Source organism: Protopterus annectens, chromosome 2.part1 (assembly GCF_019279795.1).
Source record: "Protopterus annectens isolate FY-2018-M chromosome 2.part1, PAN1.0, whole genome shotgun sequence".
NCBI lineage: Eukaryota > Metazoa > Chordata > Ceratodontiformes > Protopteridae > Protopterus > Protopterus annectens.
This window is the reverse complement of record NC_056729.1, coordinates 1,668,003,469-1,668,020,950: the sequence shown is the minus strand read 5'-3', so window position 1 is coordinate 1,668,020,950 and position 17,482 is coordinate 1,668,003,469. Positions and strand designations below refer to the sequence as shown.

The window sequence follows — 17,482 nt, the reverse complement described above, 5'->3', positions numbered from 1 at the left end:
ACTCTTTGCAATTTGTAAAGAAGGAGGGTGTGGTCAATGAGGTCAAAGACCTCAGTGAGGTTAATGAAGAAAGCTCCAATGAAGTTATCTTTATCCATATTTACTAAGTTTTCATCAGTGAGGGACCAGCTGTTCACAGCTAGACCTTTCCAATATATTTGATTGCTGTACTGGCACAAACTGGAGAAGCAAATTGCACCCCCTGTTTTGTTTCTATACATCAAAGCAGTTGTATTTTACCCAGTATTTTCAGTTTATGTGCAGAATAAGTCAACAAAGAAGCTTTCAACTCTGACAGCAAGCTTCTTATGCCCAGTTTTCTGAATGCACTTCCAGATATAAGATTGCATTCTGATGTGGTAGCTATCCTAAACAAAATAAATATTCCATTTATAGACACATTTTCAGTTAGTGTTTTTTTTTCACTCCGACAACACTGAGGTGTTTCTGTGCCCAGAGGACCAACAATGCACATAGTCAATGCATATGGTAAAACAAGTCCTGCTGACTGTAAAGCTGTGCTCAACCACAAAAAAAGTAGTAAGAACAAAAATGTACAACACAGCACCACAGCAAACCAATAAAAAGCAGATGGCAAAGATCAGTGTAAAATCCAAATAGACTTTTATTCGAACACAGGTGAGCGCTTTTGCAATAAAATAGTCAATGCATATCGCAACTGCAGTTGAAAAAATGCCTTCTTCTACCTTGTATGGATCAATAATAGAATTGTTTAAATAAAAGACTATGCGATTACCAGTTTTATTTGCATCAGTCATTTGTAAAGCATTTTCTACCATTTCTTAGCTAACTTGCATACCTGAGAAAAATGATTAAGCGGACCACATATCCTGAATTTTCTACCGAGTGATGAACGTGCTTTCTTATGATGCTGGCAGCCATTTGGACAAAATGGCTGTTGCTGAGTTGAACACTTTTGATGTTTAACTTCATTATCAGACTCAGACACAGGCAGAACATTCTTTGCTGAGATAATATTTACAGCATTTATCTTATTGTACTTTGCCTTCACAGTAGTATTCTGTCTAGTACTAATAGGTTGTAGTTTCATTTTTATTTTGCACACATCCAAATCTCCAATAAGGCCATTTCTGGGTGACTTTTGCCCCTCATGCCTGCCAGCTATTGAGCTTCTCCCTAGCAGGAAAAAACAGTGTATTAGGCATCACCTGCATTGTTTTTGGCTAATGGGCTCAGATTCACTTTGCAGCATTACCTACTTAATGGGCATATCCAGATGTCTGTGAGTCACCAATTTGGGCTAATGGGTTTAGAGTCACTTTGTTGCATTGCCTACTTAATGGTCATACACAGATGTCTGTGAGCCACTAATTTTGGCTAATAGATTCAGATTCACATCGTAGCATTACCTACTTAATGGGCATACATAGACATCTTTGATCCACCAATTTTGGCTAATGGGTTCAGATTCACCTTGTAGTATTACCTGCAAAATAGCAGATACAGAAATCCAGGAGTTAATGAACAAACAACATGATTTAATATCACAGCAGTAATTTAAACAGGAAGCAGAATCACGTGATATCTTGCATGCACACTTAGCCTTACGGGAATATATTACACCTAGCACTGTATATACACATTATGTGACCTCCACTTAACAAATATGTAGTACAGTATGGTGGTTTGGTGCTAAAATGTCTTCCTCTCAGCCCCAGCATTTGGGATTTGAACCTGAATTTCATATGTCTGTGTGGAATTCTGAATGTTTTTTCTGTGTCTATGAGGGTTGTTGCTTGGTACTTAGGTTTCCTTCCACCTCCTAAAAGCATTCTGATCCATTGTCTACTTTAAGTTGCTTATATATTCTATTTATTCTTGCCCTCATGGCATGTATTGTAGCTGAAAAGGCTTCATAGACAAGTCCATTTCTCGTTAATAAAAAGATAAATAAATAAATATTGGTTCATATCTACAAGTAGGAGATCATGTCTGTTCCTCTGAATAAGTTCCATAACAATCTTTTTTATAACCTTGCAAACAATCCTTGTGAAACCGATAAGTCCGTAATTTCTGCAGCCAGCTATAGACCCTTCCTTGTGGATAGTGAGCATGTCTTACTGCCATAATTTATGGACAAAGCCTGTAGAGTAGATTTTATTTAAAACAATACAAACAAGGAATGTTATATTGTATATAGCACTGATGAAACTTCCTGGGAGGTTATCGGGGACCATAGATTTAGTATTGCTGGTTTTATCCAAAGGCTGCTTCCATTTGATCAAAAGCTATGTTGGGAGGGGGGAATCACCCAGTAAGTCTAATGCAGTAGTGGCCTTACTTCCTGGGATTATGACATTTATTTATTTTATTTATTTATTTGCTTTTGTTTACCAGGAAAGTCTGTCTGGGAACTGAAATGCCCATTTTTCAGAGGAGGCATGATGAGAAAAGCTCCAAAAGAGGAATAGAAATACATTGTTGACAATTCAAAAGAAGAATGGTCAACAGACATTATTAACAAAGTATTTCAAAACAAAGGATCAACAAACATTATTTTAAAAACATATTAGATTACGGGACCTGACAATATCCCTGGCTGTGTTCTACATGAACTACAGAGTGAACTGGCACCACACCTGTGTGCCCTGTTCATTCATAGCCTCACCTCAGGCTTTGTCCCTACCAAATGGCGCACTGCTACAGTCATCCCTCTCCACAAAGGAGGAGCGACTACAGACCCTGGGAACTATCGCCCCATTAGCCTGATGAGTCTGATATGCAAAGCTATGGAATGCATCATCATGGACCTAATAAAGATGGATATAGGGAATCTCCAAACTCTAAATCCCACACAGTTTAGTTTTCTGAAGGATAGATCATGCCTGCTCCATCTGGTCAACGTCTTTGAGTCAGTCACCAGAGCTGTGGATGAAGGGAAGGTGGGTCATACAGCCTACCTTGATCTGGCCAAGGCCTTTGATACCATTCCCCACTCAGGAATCATAGAAAAACTCACTAAGCTAGGCATTAACCCCTATATCACTAGGTGGGTTGCAAACTGGCTCACAGATAGAACCCACAGTGTGAAAGTAGCTGACTCCAAGTCAGACTGCCAACCAGTCACGAGTGGAGTTCCACAGGGTTCAGTCCTGGGTCCTCTCCTGTTTGGTATCTACTTCTCTGACATCCAGGCCAATGCGAAGGGACTCTGGCTGACAAAGTTCGCAGATGATTGCAAGTTGGGAGCTATTATTAACTCACAAAGTGATGTTAATATCCTGCAGAAAGGCCTCACTGATACCAACGACTGGTTACAGAACCATGGCCTTAAGCTCAATGCCAAAAAATGTGTCATCATCCCCTTTGGGAAAAACATGGTTCCCATGAATTACCACATCAATGGTAGTGCACTGAACACAGAAGGCATTACAAGAGATCTGGGAACACAGGTTGACAGCAACCGCTCTTTTGACCACCACATTGCCACTGTGGTCAGAAAGTCCTTCTATGTGGAACATCCTATTACTAAGGGTTTTGCACCCAGGAAGAAAGAGGTCATTGTCTCCCTCTTCTCTTCCCTCATTAGGCCAATCGTCGAGTACAATGCCTCATTTGGCATGTACCTCACTAGACACCTGCAACAACTGGAGAGGCCACAAAAGTACCTCACAAAGATGATCCTAAGCCTTAAACAGTTGTCCTATAGGGATAGACTAAAAAATCTCCAACTATTCTCTGTCTCATATTGCCTACTTAGAGGCGGGTTCTGCTTGACTTACAAAGTGATGTCTGACCCAGCTCTGTTAGAAATGCTACATCTAAAGAAATCCCAATCCCTCCGCACCACACACTCCAGAGACCTCAACTTAATTACCAGAATCAACAGAACATGCTGGAGGGACAGGTTCATAATCCAGAGACTGCCCATGCTATGGAATAGACTACCCATACATGTCAAACAGAGCACCTCACTGGCCCTCTTCAAGAAAAATCTTGAAGAGTTAATGGGAAATAGAAAATTCACCCTGGGGATCACTCCAGTGGCTCTACACAGAGGCAGTGGGAACTAATGTCAGGTGGCAAGATGCCAGGGTAATCCTATGAGCTAGGCTTGTAAAGGCTCCAGGGCCATTAGCCTAGTACACACCTATGAACCTATAAGGAAATATAAGTTTTTAAGATATTGTGAGTAGAATCAAAAATACTATATTAATACACTTGTATAGTATTCATAGTGAACAGAGTTGGGATTGCATACTTCAAACTGTAGTTGTGGTACAGTTATGTAGTTTATTAGTTGTCAAGTGTTATTTTAGGCTGGATTTGAATGTTGCAGGTTATTTAAAAGCCTTTTGTAGTTTGGAAGCTTGTTCCATGACTTGGAGATGGAGATAAATTTCTTCTCTAGGACATTGCCAATGTCCTTTGGTTCAGATTCTACTACACCACTGAGCTGTAAGGCACTACAATCCTAATGTAGTTATAGAACACTTTCTTATTTTCTTGTCTCTGCTTTGGAAGCATAACCTCATAGGTGACCTTAGCTAAGACAACTGCCCTTGTTAGTACTTTTTGGGGTCGGTTAAGCTCAGTTTTAATTTTTAAAGTTGTGAACGGTTTTAGATTATGAACAGCCTTTTCATTCTAATGCACAGTTTATCAACTGCTATGATTTAGGCAACGCACTATATGACTTTTGCCTTGAGATTTACTGGTTTTCTTCACAAGGTTATACCTGTCTAAGCATACCTACTTTACTGAATAACAGAAATAATCCTACCAAATTGGTAATTAAGTGTCCTCCTACCTCCCCAAATCATTTAGATTACTTGGCAGTAAGTTGTTTTATATATATATATATATATATATATATATATATATATATATATATATATATATATTAATGCAAGGAATTGTACTCTGAAAAAAAAGGTTCTCTTCATTCTTACCATCTGCCATGATTTTTAAAAGACTGGGCAGTGCTATGCACAGTATACTAACCTCAAAAAAAGGCATAGCAAAATTAATTTAAAATGGGTGGCGAAAGCCAAACACACTCTGGCTAGGCTTATAAATGCCCTAGGGCAGATAGCCTTGTATGAACCTATGAACCTATAATGCTTATAGGTGCTCATAGGTTGTAACGGTATGCCTTAGTTTCAGCCCCGTTTGTTCCTAACTGCCCCACTGTATTTGTATCTCATAAATAGGGACAGTCATCAGTAAGGTGAAGAATTTATGCTAAGATAGATTTACAAACGTGAAATTATTTTTAAGACAGCTTGCAGTTAAACTTTTTGACAGGTTGCAGGATGATGTGTCATGATAAATCTGCATGTAGGTTTTCACAACATGATTATTTTAGGATTCCCATTGTAAGCTTTAAGTAATCATGTTCTTATTTTAACAGACCTGGAATCGATTTATTCCTTGTTTAGCACACGGAAGACTACAATAATTAAAAATGACTTGGCCAGTGTTCCAGTTTCCTTTAAAATAGTAGATTCCCTATAGAACTTGCAACCCTGTCGTTATCTTATGGATCATTTTTCAGCCAATCGGATTGCAGCTTTTTTCCTGGCCTGTTGGTAGATGATGCAGGGCTGCCTAGCAGCCCAGGGGATTATATTGACTGACTGCCAAGTGATTGCTGCTGATGCCTTAACTTCAAACAGAGCGTGATAGTCTGCCTCTAAAAATAACCGAGGTAGGTCGGCTGACCTCTTATTTTTCCCCGAAGTTTAGTCCATTTATAAAGCAGCACGGGAGTCCGGATGGCACAAGTCCTGTCTTGACCGGCTGAGCAGTATCCGAGGGAAAAAGCGCCCGTTGAGGGACGACAAGCAAAATATTAAGTTTGTGTTTCTGGGTTACAGATACAGGAAGGAGAGCTGTTTTGGTACTGAGGCACTGTTATGTGAAAGAGCTTAAGTGACTGTTATTTAGTCAGGTGAGGAAACCTGCTAGCAGGGACAAGAAAGGTGGGATTATAGGTCTTTTTTTTAGGTTATAGCAAGACTGTGTTCTTTCTGCATCTGTCGGTTGGTTTATTGCGGCAGAAGTGGAACCGTGTGAACGGACCGGTGCTGCACTTGTAATGCTGGATCGTTTCGGTACAGTTGTTTTTGCCGGCACTGTACATTGTATCGTCGGCAGTTGCAGCAGGTGTTTTACAGGTGTGTATAATATTTTCTGATATGACTGAGAAAATATATCTGAGATATCGTTACCACTCAGAACTGGCCCCTCACTTTACAGTGCTTGTGAGATTGGCATTTTTTTTTTTCTTTTTAAAGGGGCAGGGGTTTGGGTTTGGGTTTGGGTTTGGGTTGGGGGCCATGGTTCTAAATTAATAACATCCCGTCTGCTTTAGAGTTGTATATTTTGTTTTTGCTAGATTTTCTTTTCCAAGATTGTCTTCCTCTGAGATTGTTTAATTGTTTTGGTGAAAGCCTTTGGGGGGGAAGGTGGGGGGGCTTCTCATCAGGGTGGTATTGTGGACATGTCTCTGTGATGAAAGACAGTGAAAGTATGAAGACAGCGGCATGAGTAGGTGTATAGGAACAGTTTTCTGCACCATTGTATTTTGCACTGTTGTCTGAGTTGTGTTACCCACGTTGACCTGCTCTGTTGTGCAGTAGTTGCACCTGTGCAAAGTGCTATTGTGGTAGTGCTGTCACTTTTGATTACTGAAATGTAGCTAGGGATTTTCATTGGCTTCAGTTGAGAAAGAAATGGTTTGTAAAGCATAGAGGAGCAGATGTCCCAAATCAGGGACGTTTGTTTTAAATGCTGCTATTTTCTATACATAGAGTAGCAGTGTTTGTAGTTTGAGAATTATATAGAGTATATTATTATTTGATGATACAGGACATCATATTTTGCAGTAAAATTCCAAATTCCTTGAACTGAGAAAAAAGTCCAAGGCGTAATTAGAGATGGTCCTGGAAATCAGCAAAGCATAAGTAAATGGATGTTGATGGCAGGACAGATGAGCATTGAATGTAAGTTGGGATTTCCAGCAGTTTTCTAAACTATAATTTTTGTTGTCATGATATTGTACTTTGTGTTACTTCTGAATTTGTGAAATAATTACAGTGACATGGAAAGCTGTCAAAATCCATCAAGTACTGTCCTGGGCTTAATATACAGTGAAGGCAGACTGGATTAAGCTGTCTGCAGGTATTCTGGTTTAACAAGTATGGTGGTTAATATGTATTTTTATTTATATATGTTTTCATGCATACATTCATTTGTTGATGGGGTTAGCCCCACTATGCTAGTGGTCTCTTTTCGGGGAGACCTGAAATGATGTTTCTACTATTAGGGAAAATTTGGCCAGATCATCAGTGCTTTTTTTTTTTTTTCTAATCGCCATGGGATTTTTTACATCAACCAGAGCTACGACTAGCTCAAGCAGTTGGAATTTTGGATTCACCAGTCATCTGATAGATGGCCCACTCAGGAGTGCAGCACCCTATCATGCTGCTCAGCAGTCTCGGTAGCCCAATTACCTGGTGTGGGAATAAAACCTACAGCTTTTTTTTTTTTGGTCACTGACACTGCAACTTGCTTTTTCATGTTTTTGTTTTAATGGTTTTGAAAAGGTCAGAATATTGTGAGTCTCAGAATGATTTATATACAGTTTTTATAAGTATTTGTTACTTATTTGAGTTTACTTTGACAATTTTTTTCAGGGGAAAACTAAAGTTACAACGAAGGTGGTATAACTTCCACTTGTGCAAAGTGCTGTTTCAAACATTGCATTGCTGTAGGAATGATGTTTGTTCAGCATTTGCAGCATTGATGGGAAAAAATATAAGCTACTGTGTGTGTCTGGTGTGTATATATGGGTATGTTTATAGTATATGTGTGTATGTATAACACATAATGTCTAGTTGAGTTTAAAATGTTGTGCAATAAAGTTGTAGTTTCTTGTTTTGGGCACTAAACTGGCACTTTGTGTTGCACATATATTAGTTGTTTGTGGCATTCAGAAAGAATATGCCCAGTAATATAAACAGGATGCTTGTGTGTGTGCACACTGGAAGTTTTGTATTAAAAAGAAACCATATACAAGACGTTTTTCAGAGGTATGTACATAGTGTTGGAAAAAACAGGATATTGAGAGTTTGTGTATCATAAAATACTATTAAGAACAAATTTGACCTTTTCCTTTGGTTCATTTTGTACGTGCATCTGAGTCATGGATTTGACTTAGAATCTGGGACGGAACCATGCTGTGTGATTGTTCTGAAATGAAGTTTCATCGTTCAGCATGTGAATTTATTTTTAGGTTTTTGTCTAATGTAGATATAGTTAGCAGGATGACTGCGGTCATTAGAGTTTCACACCAGCTGCTGAACTTTTAGTTGACTGGGAGCTAATAGGTACATTTCGCAAAATCCAGCAGCTAATGTGTATGTCATGGGATTATGTTATTTTTTTTCTTGTGGCTTTTACTACCAAAGAGACACCGAAGAAAAAATATTCTGTTCAGTGATGCAAATCATAAGACCTAAAATTAGAAGACGGTGAGTTTTCTGCTAATTATCTGATGCATTGCGTTCTCCATAGAATTGCAATGAGAGATCTGCATTCTGAGTAATGAATTCTGTTTATGGCAGGATTACTTGAAAGATACAAGTGTTGTGCTAGGGATAATGGAGACTGGCAACTCACTGGTTGTTCTTGTGAAGCAGAAAACTGAGCGAACTTGTTGGAGGCAGCAGACCTTCCATAACAAATTTTGTTTGTGTACTTCGATACTAAATAGGCTGATCTCCTAATTTGGTTTATAAACATTTTTTTTTCATGCAGAAAGTCTACAAAACTGTCATTACGCTAAGTGTTTGTTAGAGCTGCTTCATAGTCACTAATCCTTAAAACAGAAACTGCTCCTGTTCTATTCTGTAATTTACAAATGTGTAAGATTACATTTTTTCTTTTCTTTACTGATTTGGGTGCGTTGGGGAGGGCTTCAGTTCTTTACCCTTTCTAGCTTCCTCGGTTTTAATTTTGCTGTTTTGCAAACCTAACCTGACTGTAACTAGCCGATGTAACCTATACAGCTTCCTGGTCTGTCTCTTTTTGTTGGAAAAAAAAGTTGTTTGAAGATGTCTTTCTCGAGTGTACCCTGTGAGCCAAGCAATCTGATTCATATCTTCTGTTTTCTCAGTTTTTGTTTGCTTAATTATGTATTTCCTTACATCCTCACAGTTTTACTGTAGAGATGTAAATAAACTGTTGGTTGTTAAGCTAAAGTAACTTCCTCCCAGAAGCAGTCATAAGTTTTGTCATTTAGTTGGGATCACAGCGTGGGAAAGTGAAAACCAATGGCATTTTAAGTGTTGGCTTAGTTCTTTACACTGAATTTTTTGGCTTATTGTTTTGTTTGGATCCAAAATCTATAGTCATTTTTGTACATTATTGCTATAGTAGCCAATTCCTTTATCTACAACACTTCATTTATCTTTTGTTAACTTAACAGAGAAGCAGTTCTGAGCCTGTATGCTGCATTGCTGGTGTAGTCATACTAGTGAACTGCTCTGAAGTGCTGGTGTGATCATACTATTTAAATACATTTTCTGTTTATTATTAGTATTATTTTTTTAATTCTCATTTTTGTCTAGTTTCCCTCCTGTACTGCTAGCAACCCCCCCCCCCCCAGACACAATGCCTATATAAACTATCATATATGGTCTCCTCTTTTTTTAAAAAAAAAATGATTTAACATATATTCAGTCTTTGAATAATATTTAGTGTTCCATGAGTAGCATGGAATGAGTTGCTACCTGTACTTCAACCCAATTGATTTCAGGGACAACCTTTCTGAAGACAAGTACAAGATCCAGAAAACAATAGTGACCGCAATTAAACATCGTTTTGGATAGAATCACAGATGGGTACAAAATATTTGTTAATTTTGGGAAGGTGTACAAGTATAGAGATATGTATTAACTGCTGGTTATTGACAACAATAAATTAAAAAGCTCTACAAACAAGCCAGTAAGATTCAGTGAGGGGGGATAGAGGTGGTCACAGAAGAAAGAGTAGGTGTAAAAAGAGGTTGGGCATTGGATTGCAGGTGATAGAGAAGTTTGTGGCTTGTGTAGAAGTGTAATCGCACACTCTGGGATTGTCTGAGAGGATGTAGTTTAAAGTATGAATTTGGAGTAAGAGAGAAAGTCTTATAGGAAGTGGAGAGAGTTGGAACTGAGAAGCTGTGATTGGTACATTGCAATTTTTTAAGGGTGGGTTTCAATGACCAATAACGATTGGTTCAATAACGCTGTCCAAGCTGCAGAATCCTTTACTAATGCACTCTACGGGCACCTACAAGAATGCATGGATCGTGCTATCCCAAACAAAACCAAGATTCACTCCTCCAAGAAAAGGAAACCAGTCTGGTGGACCCCTGTCATAAACAAGCTATACAATAGAAGGAGGAAACTAGTACAGAAAAGAGTAAAATCCCAAGAAGGGAAGACATCCCTGATCAGTATCGGCAAGAAACTACGTTCCCTCATAAAATCGACTTCAAAGATAACCAGAAGGCATTCTTTAGCTATGTCAAGAATCTAAGTGGCAATTCTCGGATCTGCTCGGAGTTAGTGCAGAATGGCACAAAATACACTGAACCAACCGATATAGCCAACATCCTGGCAGACAGGTTCAGTGCAAACTTCACCCCCCTCTCTCACCGCCAAAAGGGCCCATAACTATACCAGAAGAATGTAGTGCCCCTGAACTCACAGACACTCAGGTTAAAACAGCCCTCTCCAAAGCCAAAAACACAGCATCAGTGGGACCGGACAGTGTCCCAGGCTGCGTCCTACACAAGCTCAAAGATGAACTAACCCCTCACCTAAACACACTTTTCAAACTCAGCCTTTCCACAGGCTACATGCCCACAGAGTGGCGCACAGCAACAGTTATTCCACTCCACAAAGGTGGAGCCACAACGGACCCCGGGAACTTATCGCCCTATAAGCCTGACTTGCTTGGTCTGCAAAGGTAAGGAGCACATCATCATGGAGCACATCATCATGGATCTCATTAACAGAGACATTGGAAACCTCCAAACACTGGACCCTACCCAGTTCGGTTTTAAGGGCAGATCATGCCTCCTAAACCTGGTGGACTTCTTTGAGACAGTTACCAAGGCTATAGACGATGGAAAGGTGGTCCACACAGCATACCTAGACCTCACAAAGGCCTTCAAAACCATTCCCCACTCTGGTAGTATAGACAAGCTCACCAGCTTGAACATAAACCCCTAAATTACTAGATGGGTTGCCAACTGGCTCACGGACAAAACCCACATGCTAAGAGTTGTGGGAGCTAGGTCTGACTCTAAACCGGTTACAAGTGGTATTCCCCAGGGCTCAGTCCTAGGACCCCTCCTGTTCGGCATATGCTTCTTAGAGGTTCAGGCAAGCACAGGAGGACTATGGCTGACCAAGTTCACAGACGACTGTAAACTGACTCTCCGGCTGATACGGACATCCTCCAAAAGGGTCTCACTGAGACAGATAACTGGTGTCAACCATGGCCTCAAGCTAAATGCCAAAAAGTGCATAGTCACCACCTTTGGAAAAAACAAAGTGCCCACAAACTACCACATAGATGGTAGCTCCCTCAATACGGAAGACGTAATAAGAGATCTGGGGACCCAAGTAGATAGTAAACTCTCCTTTGATAATCACATTGCCAAAGTGGTTAGAAAATCCTTCCACGTGGCCCACCTAATCACAAAAGGGTTTGCATCCAGATCGAAAGAGGTCATTGGGCCCCTCTACGCATCATTCTTCAGACCCATCATAGAGTACAATGCCCCATTTGTGATGTACCTTACAAGACACCTGCAACAACTGGAAAGACCACAGAAGTAAGTCACCAAGAGGATCACTGGCCTCAAGCAGATGCCCTATGCAGCTCGACTGAAGAAACTCCAGCTGTACTCAGTTGCATATCGCCTACTCAGAGGTGATCTCTGCCTGACATACAAGGCCATGCCCAACCCAGAATTGATGGACATGCTCCACCTAAAGAAAACCATATCCCCTCAAGCCACACGCTCCAGAGATCTAAACCTCACCACAACAATAAATAGGACGTGCTGGAGGGATAGATTCCTGTCCCAGAGACTTCCCATGCTCTGTAACAAGATTCCAATCTACATTAGGCACAGCTCCTCGATAACTCTCTTCAAGAGAAACCTTGACGAGTGGTTGGGAAACAAAGTTTACCCCAGGGATCCCTTCAATGGCTCTGCTGGACAGAGGCACAGGGAACTAATCTAAGGGGGTGGCGAAAGCCAACACATTCTGGCTAGGCTTATAAATGCATTCGGGCAGATAGCCTAGTACCTACCTATGATCCTATCCCACCTTCTCAGGGTTTTCTTTCTTTTGAAACCTGAGTAGCTGATGTCAAAGGTAGATCTATTGTTATGCTGCTGCTGTTTTTCTAGACAGGGAGTTCTTATGTTTTCCATGTAATATTTGTTAGATCTTGAGCCCCTTCAGCAGTTTTTTTCCTACCACCATGACGTTTTCTTACCTTTGCAGAATCTGATTTAAGCACCCCCATAATCACCTTAATTTGCTTGCAGCCCTCTTCTCTGCTCCCTTTTGGCTTACTGAGAGGAGATGTGAGTGGCTTTAGTGCCTGGAATGCTGAGGAGTTTTACCTGTTTTAACTTTGGTCGTCACCTGAGACCATAGCTGCACTCGATGCCTGAGTAGGCCTCTGATCATGCATGCCTCCCTGTGGGCTGACTTAAGATCCTGCTAGGACCCAGCCAAGCAGCAGCTTTTGGTGTGTAGTGCTACATCCTCCTGGTTTTGGAGCAGGCAGCGGTACTGGTTTTGGCTGAAGTTACTCTTTGCTTGTCTCTCTGTTGAATGAAGGCTAAACCATGTGGTATATCCCACTTCTTCTGGCTTAACCCCCACCACGTGCACGCACACACACAAACACTGCTGGGGATGCTGATCAAACTCTGCTTGTCTGTTTGGCGTAGCTGGCAGCAAAGCGTCTGTGCGGGTAGGCTAGCTGTAGCATTTTTCTTCTTATGCACTAGGACAACTAACAGCAGCCAGTTGACTGGAAAATGAGGTTTTAATTTGTTTTTTTCAGTGTCTGACACTCTTGTTCAATAACTGATTTGTAATAACTGATTTGTGGGAATGAAAGGGATCTCTGGGGTGAATAGGATTTATTTGGTTTGATTAACTTTCCTTTGCAAATGGAGGGGCGGGATTGTGATGCAGGGCTGGTGGTGAAGTACTGTAGTCCATGATATCGATGGTAGGATGGAAAGATGAGGTTCTTAAGTTTTTGCATTGGTGGGTATGACCTTTTTTCATTCTGTTTGCTTAGACCTTTGCTTAAGATCATTTGTCTTTACATGAGGTTAGCTCATTTCCAGACATGTTCATGACACAAAGGGCACTTCAGCTAGGTAGCTGTTTGCATTCTTTGAAGGGACAGTTTATTTTTGGGGAGAGGGGGTCACCCTGTGGAATGTAGTAATAGTGAGCTGGTAAATTGGGGGTCACCCTGTGGAATCTAGTAATAGTGAGCTGGTAAATTGGTGATACTTGATGTAGTGTGGATATGGTCTGGGTCAGCTTGGCATTAGGCTTGCTTAGTAGGACAGTCCTGTTTGTGTTTTGAATTTTGGGAAACAACGTTAATGGAATCCTAGGACCACGGCATTTAATGTTAAGAATCATTAACACCTGTGCGTAGTGTTGGCATTGGGTTCAGTTGTTTAAAGTGACAAAGTATTTGCCAGTTATCAGTAGTTAAGATATTGTGTTACTGTTTGCAGCACTTTGTTCTAGTAATATGGGAGTGTGAAAGACTCACTGCAGGTGCGGTTGACTTGCTGCCATAGTTAATAACATGCTATGAATTATTTTGCAGATAGAGGGGAAAAAAACATTTTTAAATGTTAGCATTCATGATTTTATTATTCGTTCATAGAATATTTCATCTAAGATCTTTATATGTCATTTTCTGATTTTATTCAGGAGGTTTTTTTTTCTGAAGACCTTAATTCTGATGGTTTGACTGGTGTGGTTTTACAGATCATGAACAACTGTTCTCTAGGGTGTGCCCTACTTGACTATATGTAGAATAGGGAAGGTGGCTGGAAGCTTCTTTCTAGAATTTGGAAAATGGCAAATCATTGTGAATATAGCAGCAAAATCGGCCACTGGATTTGACTTCTTGATTCATAGATTACTAAGCTAGCAACCTAGGGGGCCTTTCCAAGTCTAGCCAAGTTTTCCCAAAAGAATAATGATGTCCTGTATCCAAATAGGACATTGAGGGCCAGGCATTATAAGTTACCTCTGTCCATAAGGGACATGGGTGCCCAGCCCAGTGAAAATTTCTATTTCTCATCTACTGGTCTAGGTCTAGGTTGCTCTTGAACTGGGTAATAGATGAACTCAGCTTCACATGGATGGGAAACGTGTTCCATAGGAGGGGCAATCGTTGGGACAAATATTACTCTCCAGCATGTTCTGTTTAAGTCCCAGCAAACTTCAGGTCCCTAGACTTTGTATTTCTGGTACTGTTTGACTTACGAATATGCAGGAAATTCATAAGTGTTGGGTTTGCGAATGCCTTGCAAACCAGGCATAGATCACCCCTCAACAATCTATAGGAGATTTTAAGGCGCTGTACATAAGCCTTGTTTGTTACTCCTTGTATTCTTTTTGTAAGGCACTTCTGAGGTCAGTCTTGTTGCTGCATGTACATGGTCAGGTACATACCAAAGAGAGCACTATACTCTGACTGGTCTGGTAAGGGCAGAGGACAGTGGGATAATGACCTGTTTGGACCTGGATGTTATGCGCAACATAAAAGGATTTCGTAACCACTGTGATCACGTTCTAGTAAAATGTTAAAGCTACTGTCTACATACATACCCAAATCCATGACCAGTGGGTCAACTCTTGGGGATGTATTACTAACATGGTAATTGGCAGGGATGGTTGACTTCTCAAATGGTACAATTATGCATTTCTTGGCATTGAGGTTTAAGACCATGGCTTTGGCGGGTCTATATTAGAACATTTGACGTTTCAAAACTTCAAATGTTCTAATATTGAACCCTATTCAGCGAAAGTTGAAAATATCGAAGTAACAGAAAACCAAATTTTTTCCTAGAGAAAGAATTCGGTTGTCCGTTTCTGTTGCTTCGGTATTTTCAGCGCTGTTGTGGAAAGTTACAGGTCGGGTTCAGGTAAGTGTGTGATTGAGTGCAGGTTAGGGTAGTTAGGGTTAGCATGCGGGTTAGGTATGTGTGCGATTGTGTGGATGTGAGGGTTAGGGCGGGGTAGGTGAGTTAGGGCGCGGGTGAGGTGAGTGTGCGATAGTGATGGACCTTAGAATTAGGGTTTGGGTTAAGGTAAGTGGATAGTTAGTGGTGTGTATGTAGTTTAGTGTAGGGTTAGGTGTAAGATTTTAGGTGTATGTGTGTGGATTGCTGTTTTTTGGTGTGCTTGTGTTGTGTGCATGTGTTCTGTATATTCGATGTTTTCAGCTTTCGCTGAATAGGGTTCAATATTGGAACATTTGAAGTTTTGAAACTTCGATTTTCTAATATAGACCCGGCTTTGGCACCATTTGTTTATCAGAGATGGGCCTTCTTGAAGAATGGTAGTGTCTGCAGGGGTGTTGATGATAACCCCCAGCTTGGAATCATCTGCAAATGTAGTCAGCCATAAACCTTTAGCATTTGTTTCAGTTTCAGAGAAATTGATGCCAAAAAGGAGCAGGCCCAATACTGATCTTTGGAGGACCCTGCTAATGACTGGCCTCTTGTTGGAGGTGGCCTCACCTGTTTTCTCCTCTTGGTTCCTATCCGTAAGACAGTTGGCTATCCAGCAGGTGATTAAAGGATTTATTCCTAAATTAGTAAGCTTGTCTATAATGCCTGAGTGGGGTATTGTATCAAAAGCCTTGGCCAGGTTAAGGCAAGCTGTGTGCACAGTCTTGCCTTCATCCAACGTTTTGGTGACCCTCTCAAAAAAGTCCACCACATTTAATAGGCATGACCTTCTTTTAACAAAGATAAACTATGAGGGTCCATTGTTTGCAGGTTACTTATGTCCATGATGATTCTTTCCATGGCTTTACATATGAGGTTGGCCAGGCTTATGGAACTGTAGTTACCCAGATCAGTGGTTGGACCGACTTTGTGCAGGGGAATGACTGTGGCCATCTTCCATTCCTTGGACAGAAAACATGACTGTACGCTTCAGTTAAAAAGAGATTCAAGTGGACCGGGGAGATCATGTTTCATGCTATTTATTAAGCATCCCTGGATGTTATCTGGGTTAACTGATGCAGTGATTTTTGGCCTTGGAAAATGGATTGACAACCTGTTCCTAGTAATGGTTGGAGGGATTGCGGTATGCTGTATTTCCTTTGGACTCATGGGTGGGGGGATTTGTGGAAAATTTTGAGCTGAATCTCTCAACCAAAAGGTTGGCAGTGGCCTCCAGTTCAGTGTGGGTGATGCCATTTATAATTTTTGTGCATTGATGCCAGGTCAGTTGGGTAAGCACTTTGAGTTAATGCATATGCCAGTTCCAATGACACAGGTTTCTTCACATGCACCCTACCAACACTGACTTTGACCCTGGACCCTTTTTGATGTCATAGATGGCAGTACTGGTGACTCTCCACTCCTTGCTGTTGAAGGTTCTGGGGAGGGGGGCTCATTATTTGGTGCTGTCCTCCTCCTCCTGCAACTGCCATCTAAGGATGTCAGGCAAAGCCAAGTGTAATGGGAAGTACCTAGCCTCATCCTTTGAATCTCCTACCAGCATGGGCAAGCATGAAGAGGTATCCCCATCATCTTTGCCACCATATGACCCTAGATATGGGAAGAGCCCCTGAAGTCATTCATGTGAAGGTAGCATGGACCCCTCCTCCTGAAGGTATACTGGAGGAGGCAATCCAGTCACACAGGCCAACTTGTTGGTTGTACTCTCAGCATCAAAATCGGTCAGCTGAAGGACCCCAACATGGTGACTGTAATAGCAAAGAGGCTGGACAGGACCATATAGAGTATAAAAACTGGACTAGCTAATACCCCAGAGGTCAACTCCATTGTGGCTGTGCCTACCTTGAAAAAGGCACCTACTTCACATAACCCAGTGGTGCATCTGCTGAGAGTCCTGTGTCTTCAGCCGCATAGGGTAGTAAGCTTACTTGTTCACCACATTTATCATGAGGATAGTAAAGTATATGATGCTCAATTTGTGTTTCCAGAGAGATCTGGTTAAAGAAACTTAGAAGGTTATGGAAGGATCAGTATACTAGGAACAAAAAAAAAGACTGGGATTTTAGATGCAGATCTTTAAGGAGAATAACTTCTATAAATAATAATGAACTCATTCCCTCCAATGGACTTCAGGAAGTTTGCACTGTAACTTCCAATGCGCAGAGCCTAAGCCTTTTGACAGAA

At 40.9% G+C, this 17,482-nt stretch overlaps 1 protein-coding gene across 2 annotated transcripts in view; it reads left to right on the top strand.

Annotated features, from left to right (window-relative positions):
• The first annotated feature begins 5,538 nt into the window (after positions 1–5,538).
• Positions 5,539–17,482, top strand: part of KLHL17 (kelch like family member 17) — a 1,233,332-nt gene continuing 1,221,388 nt past the window's right edge. The window contains exon 1 of one of the 2 annotated variants that reach the window (XM_044063097.1): positions 5,539–5,692. The gene's annotated coding sequence lies outside the window, so the exon portion shown is untranslated. Of the gene's footprint in view, positions 6,162–17,482 lie in introns of both variants that reach the window. The other variant, XM_044063096.1, reaches the window with a different exon arrangement.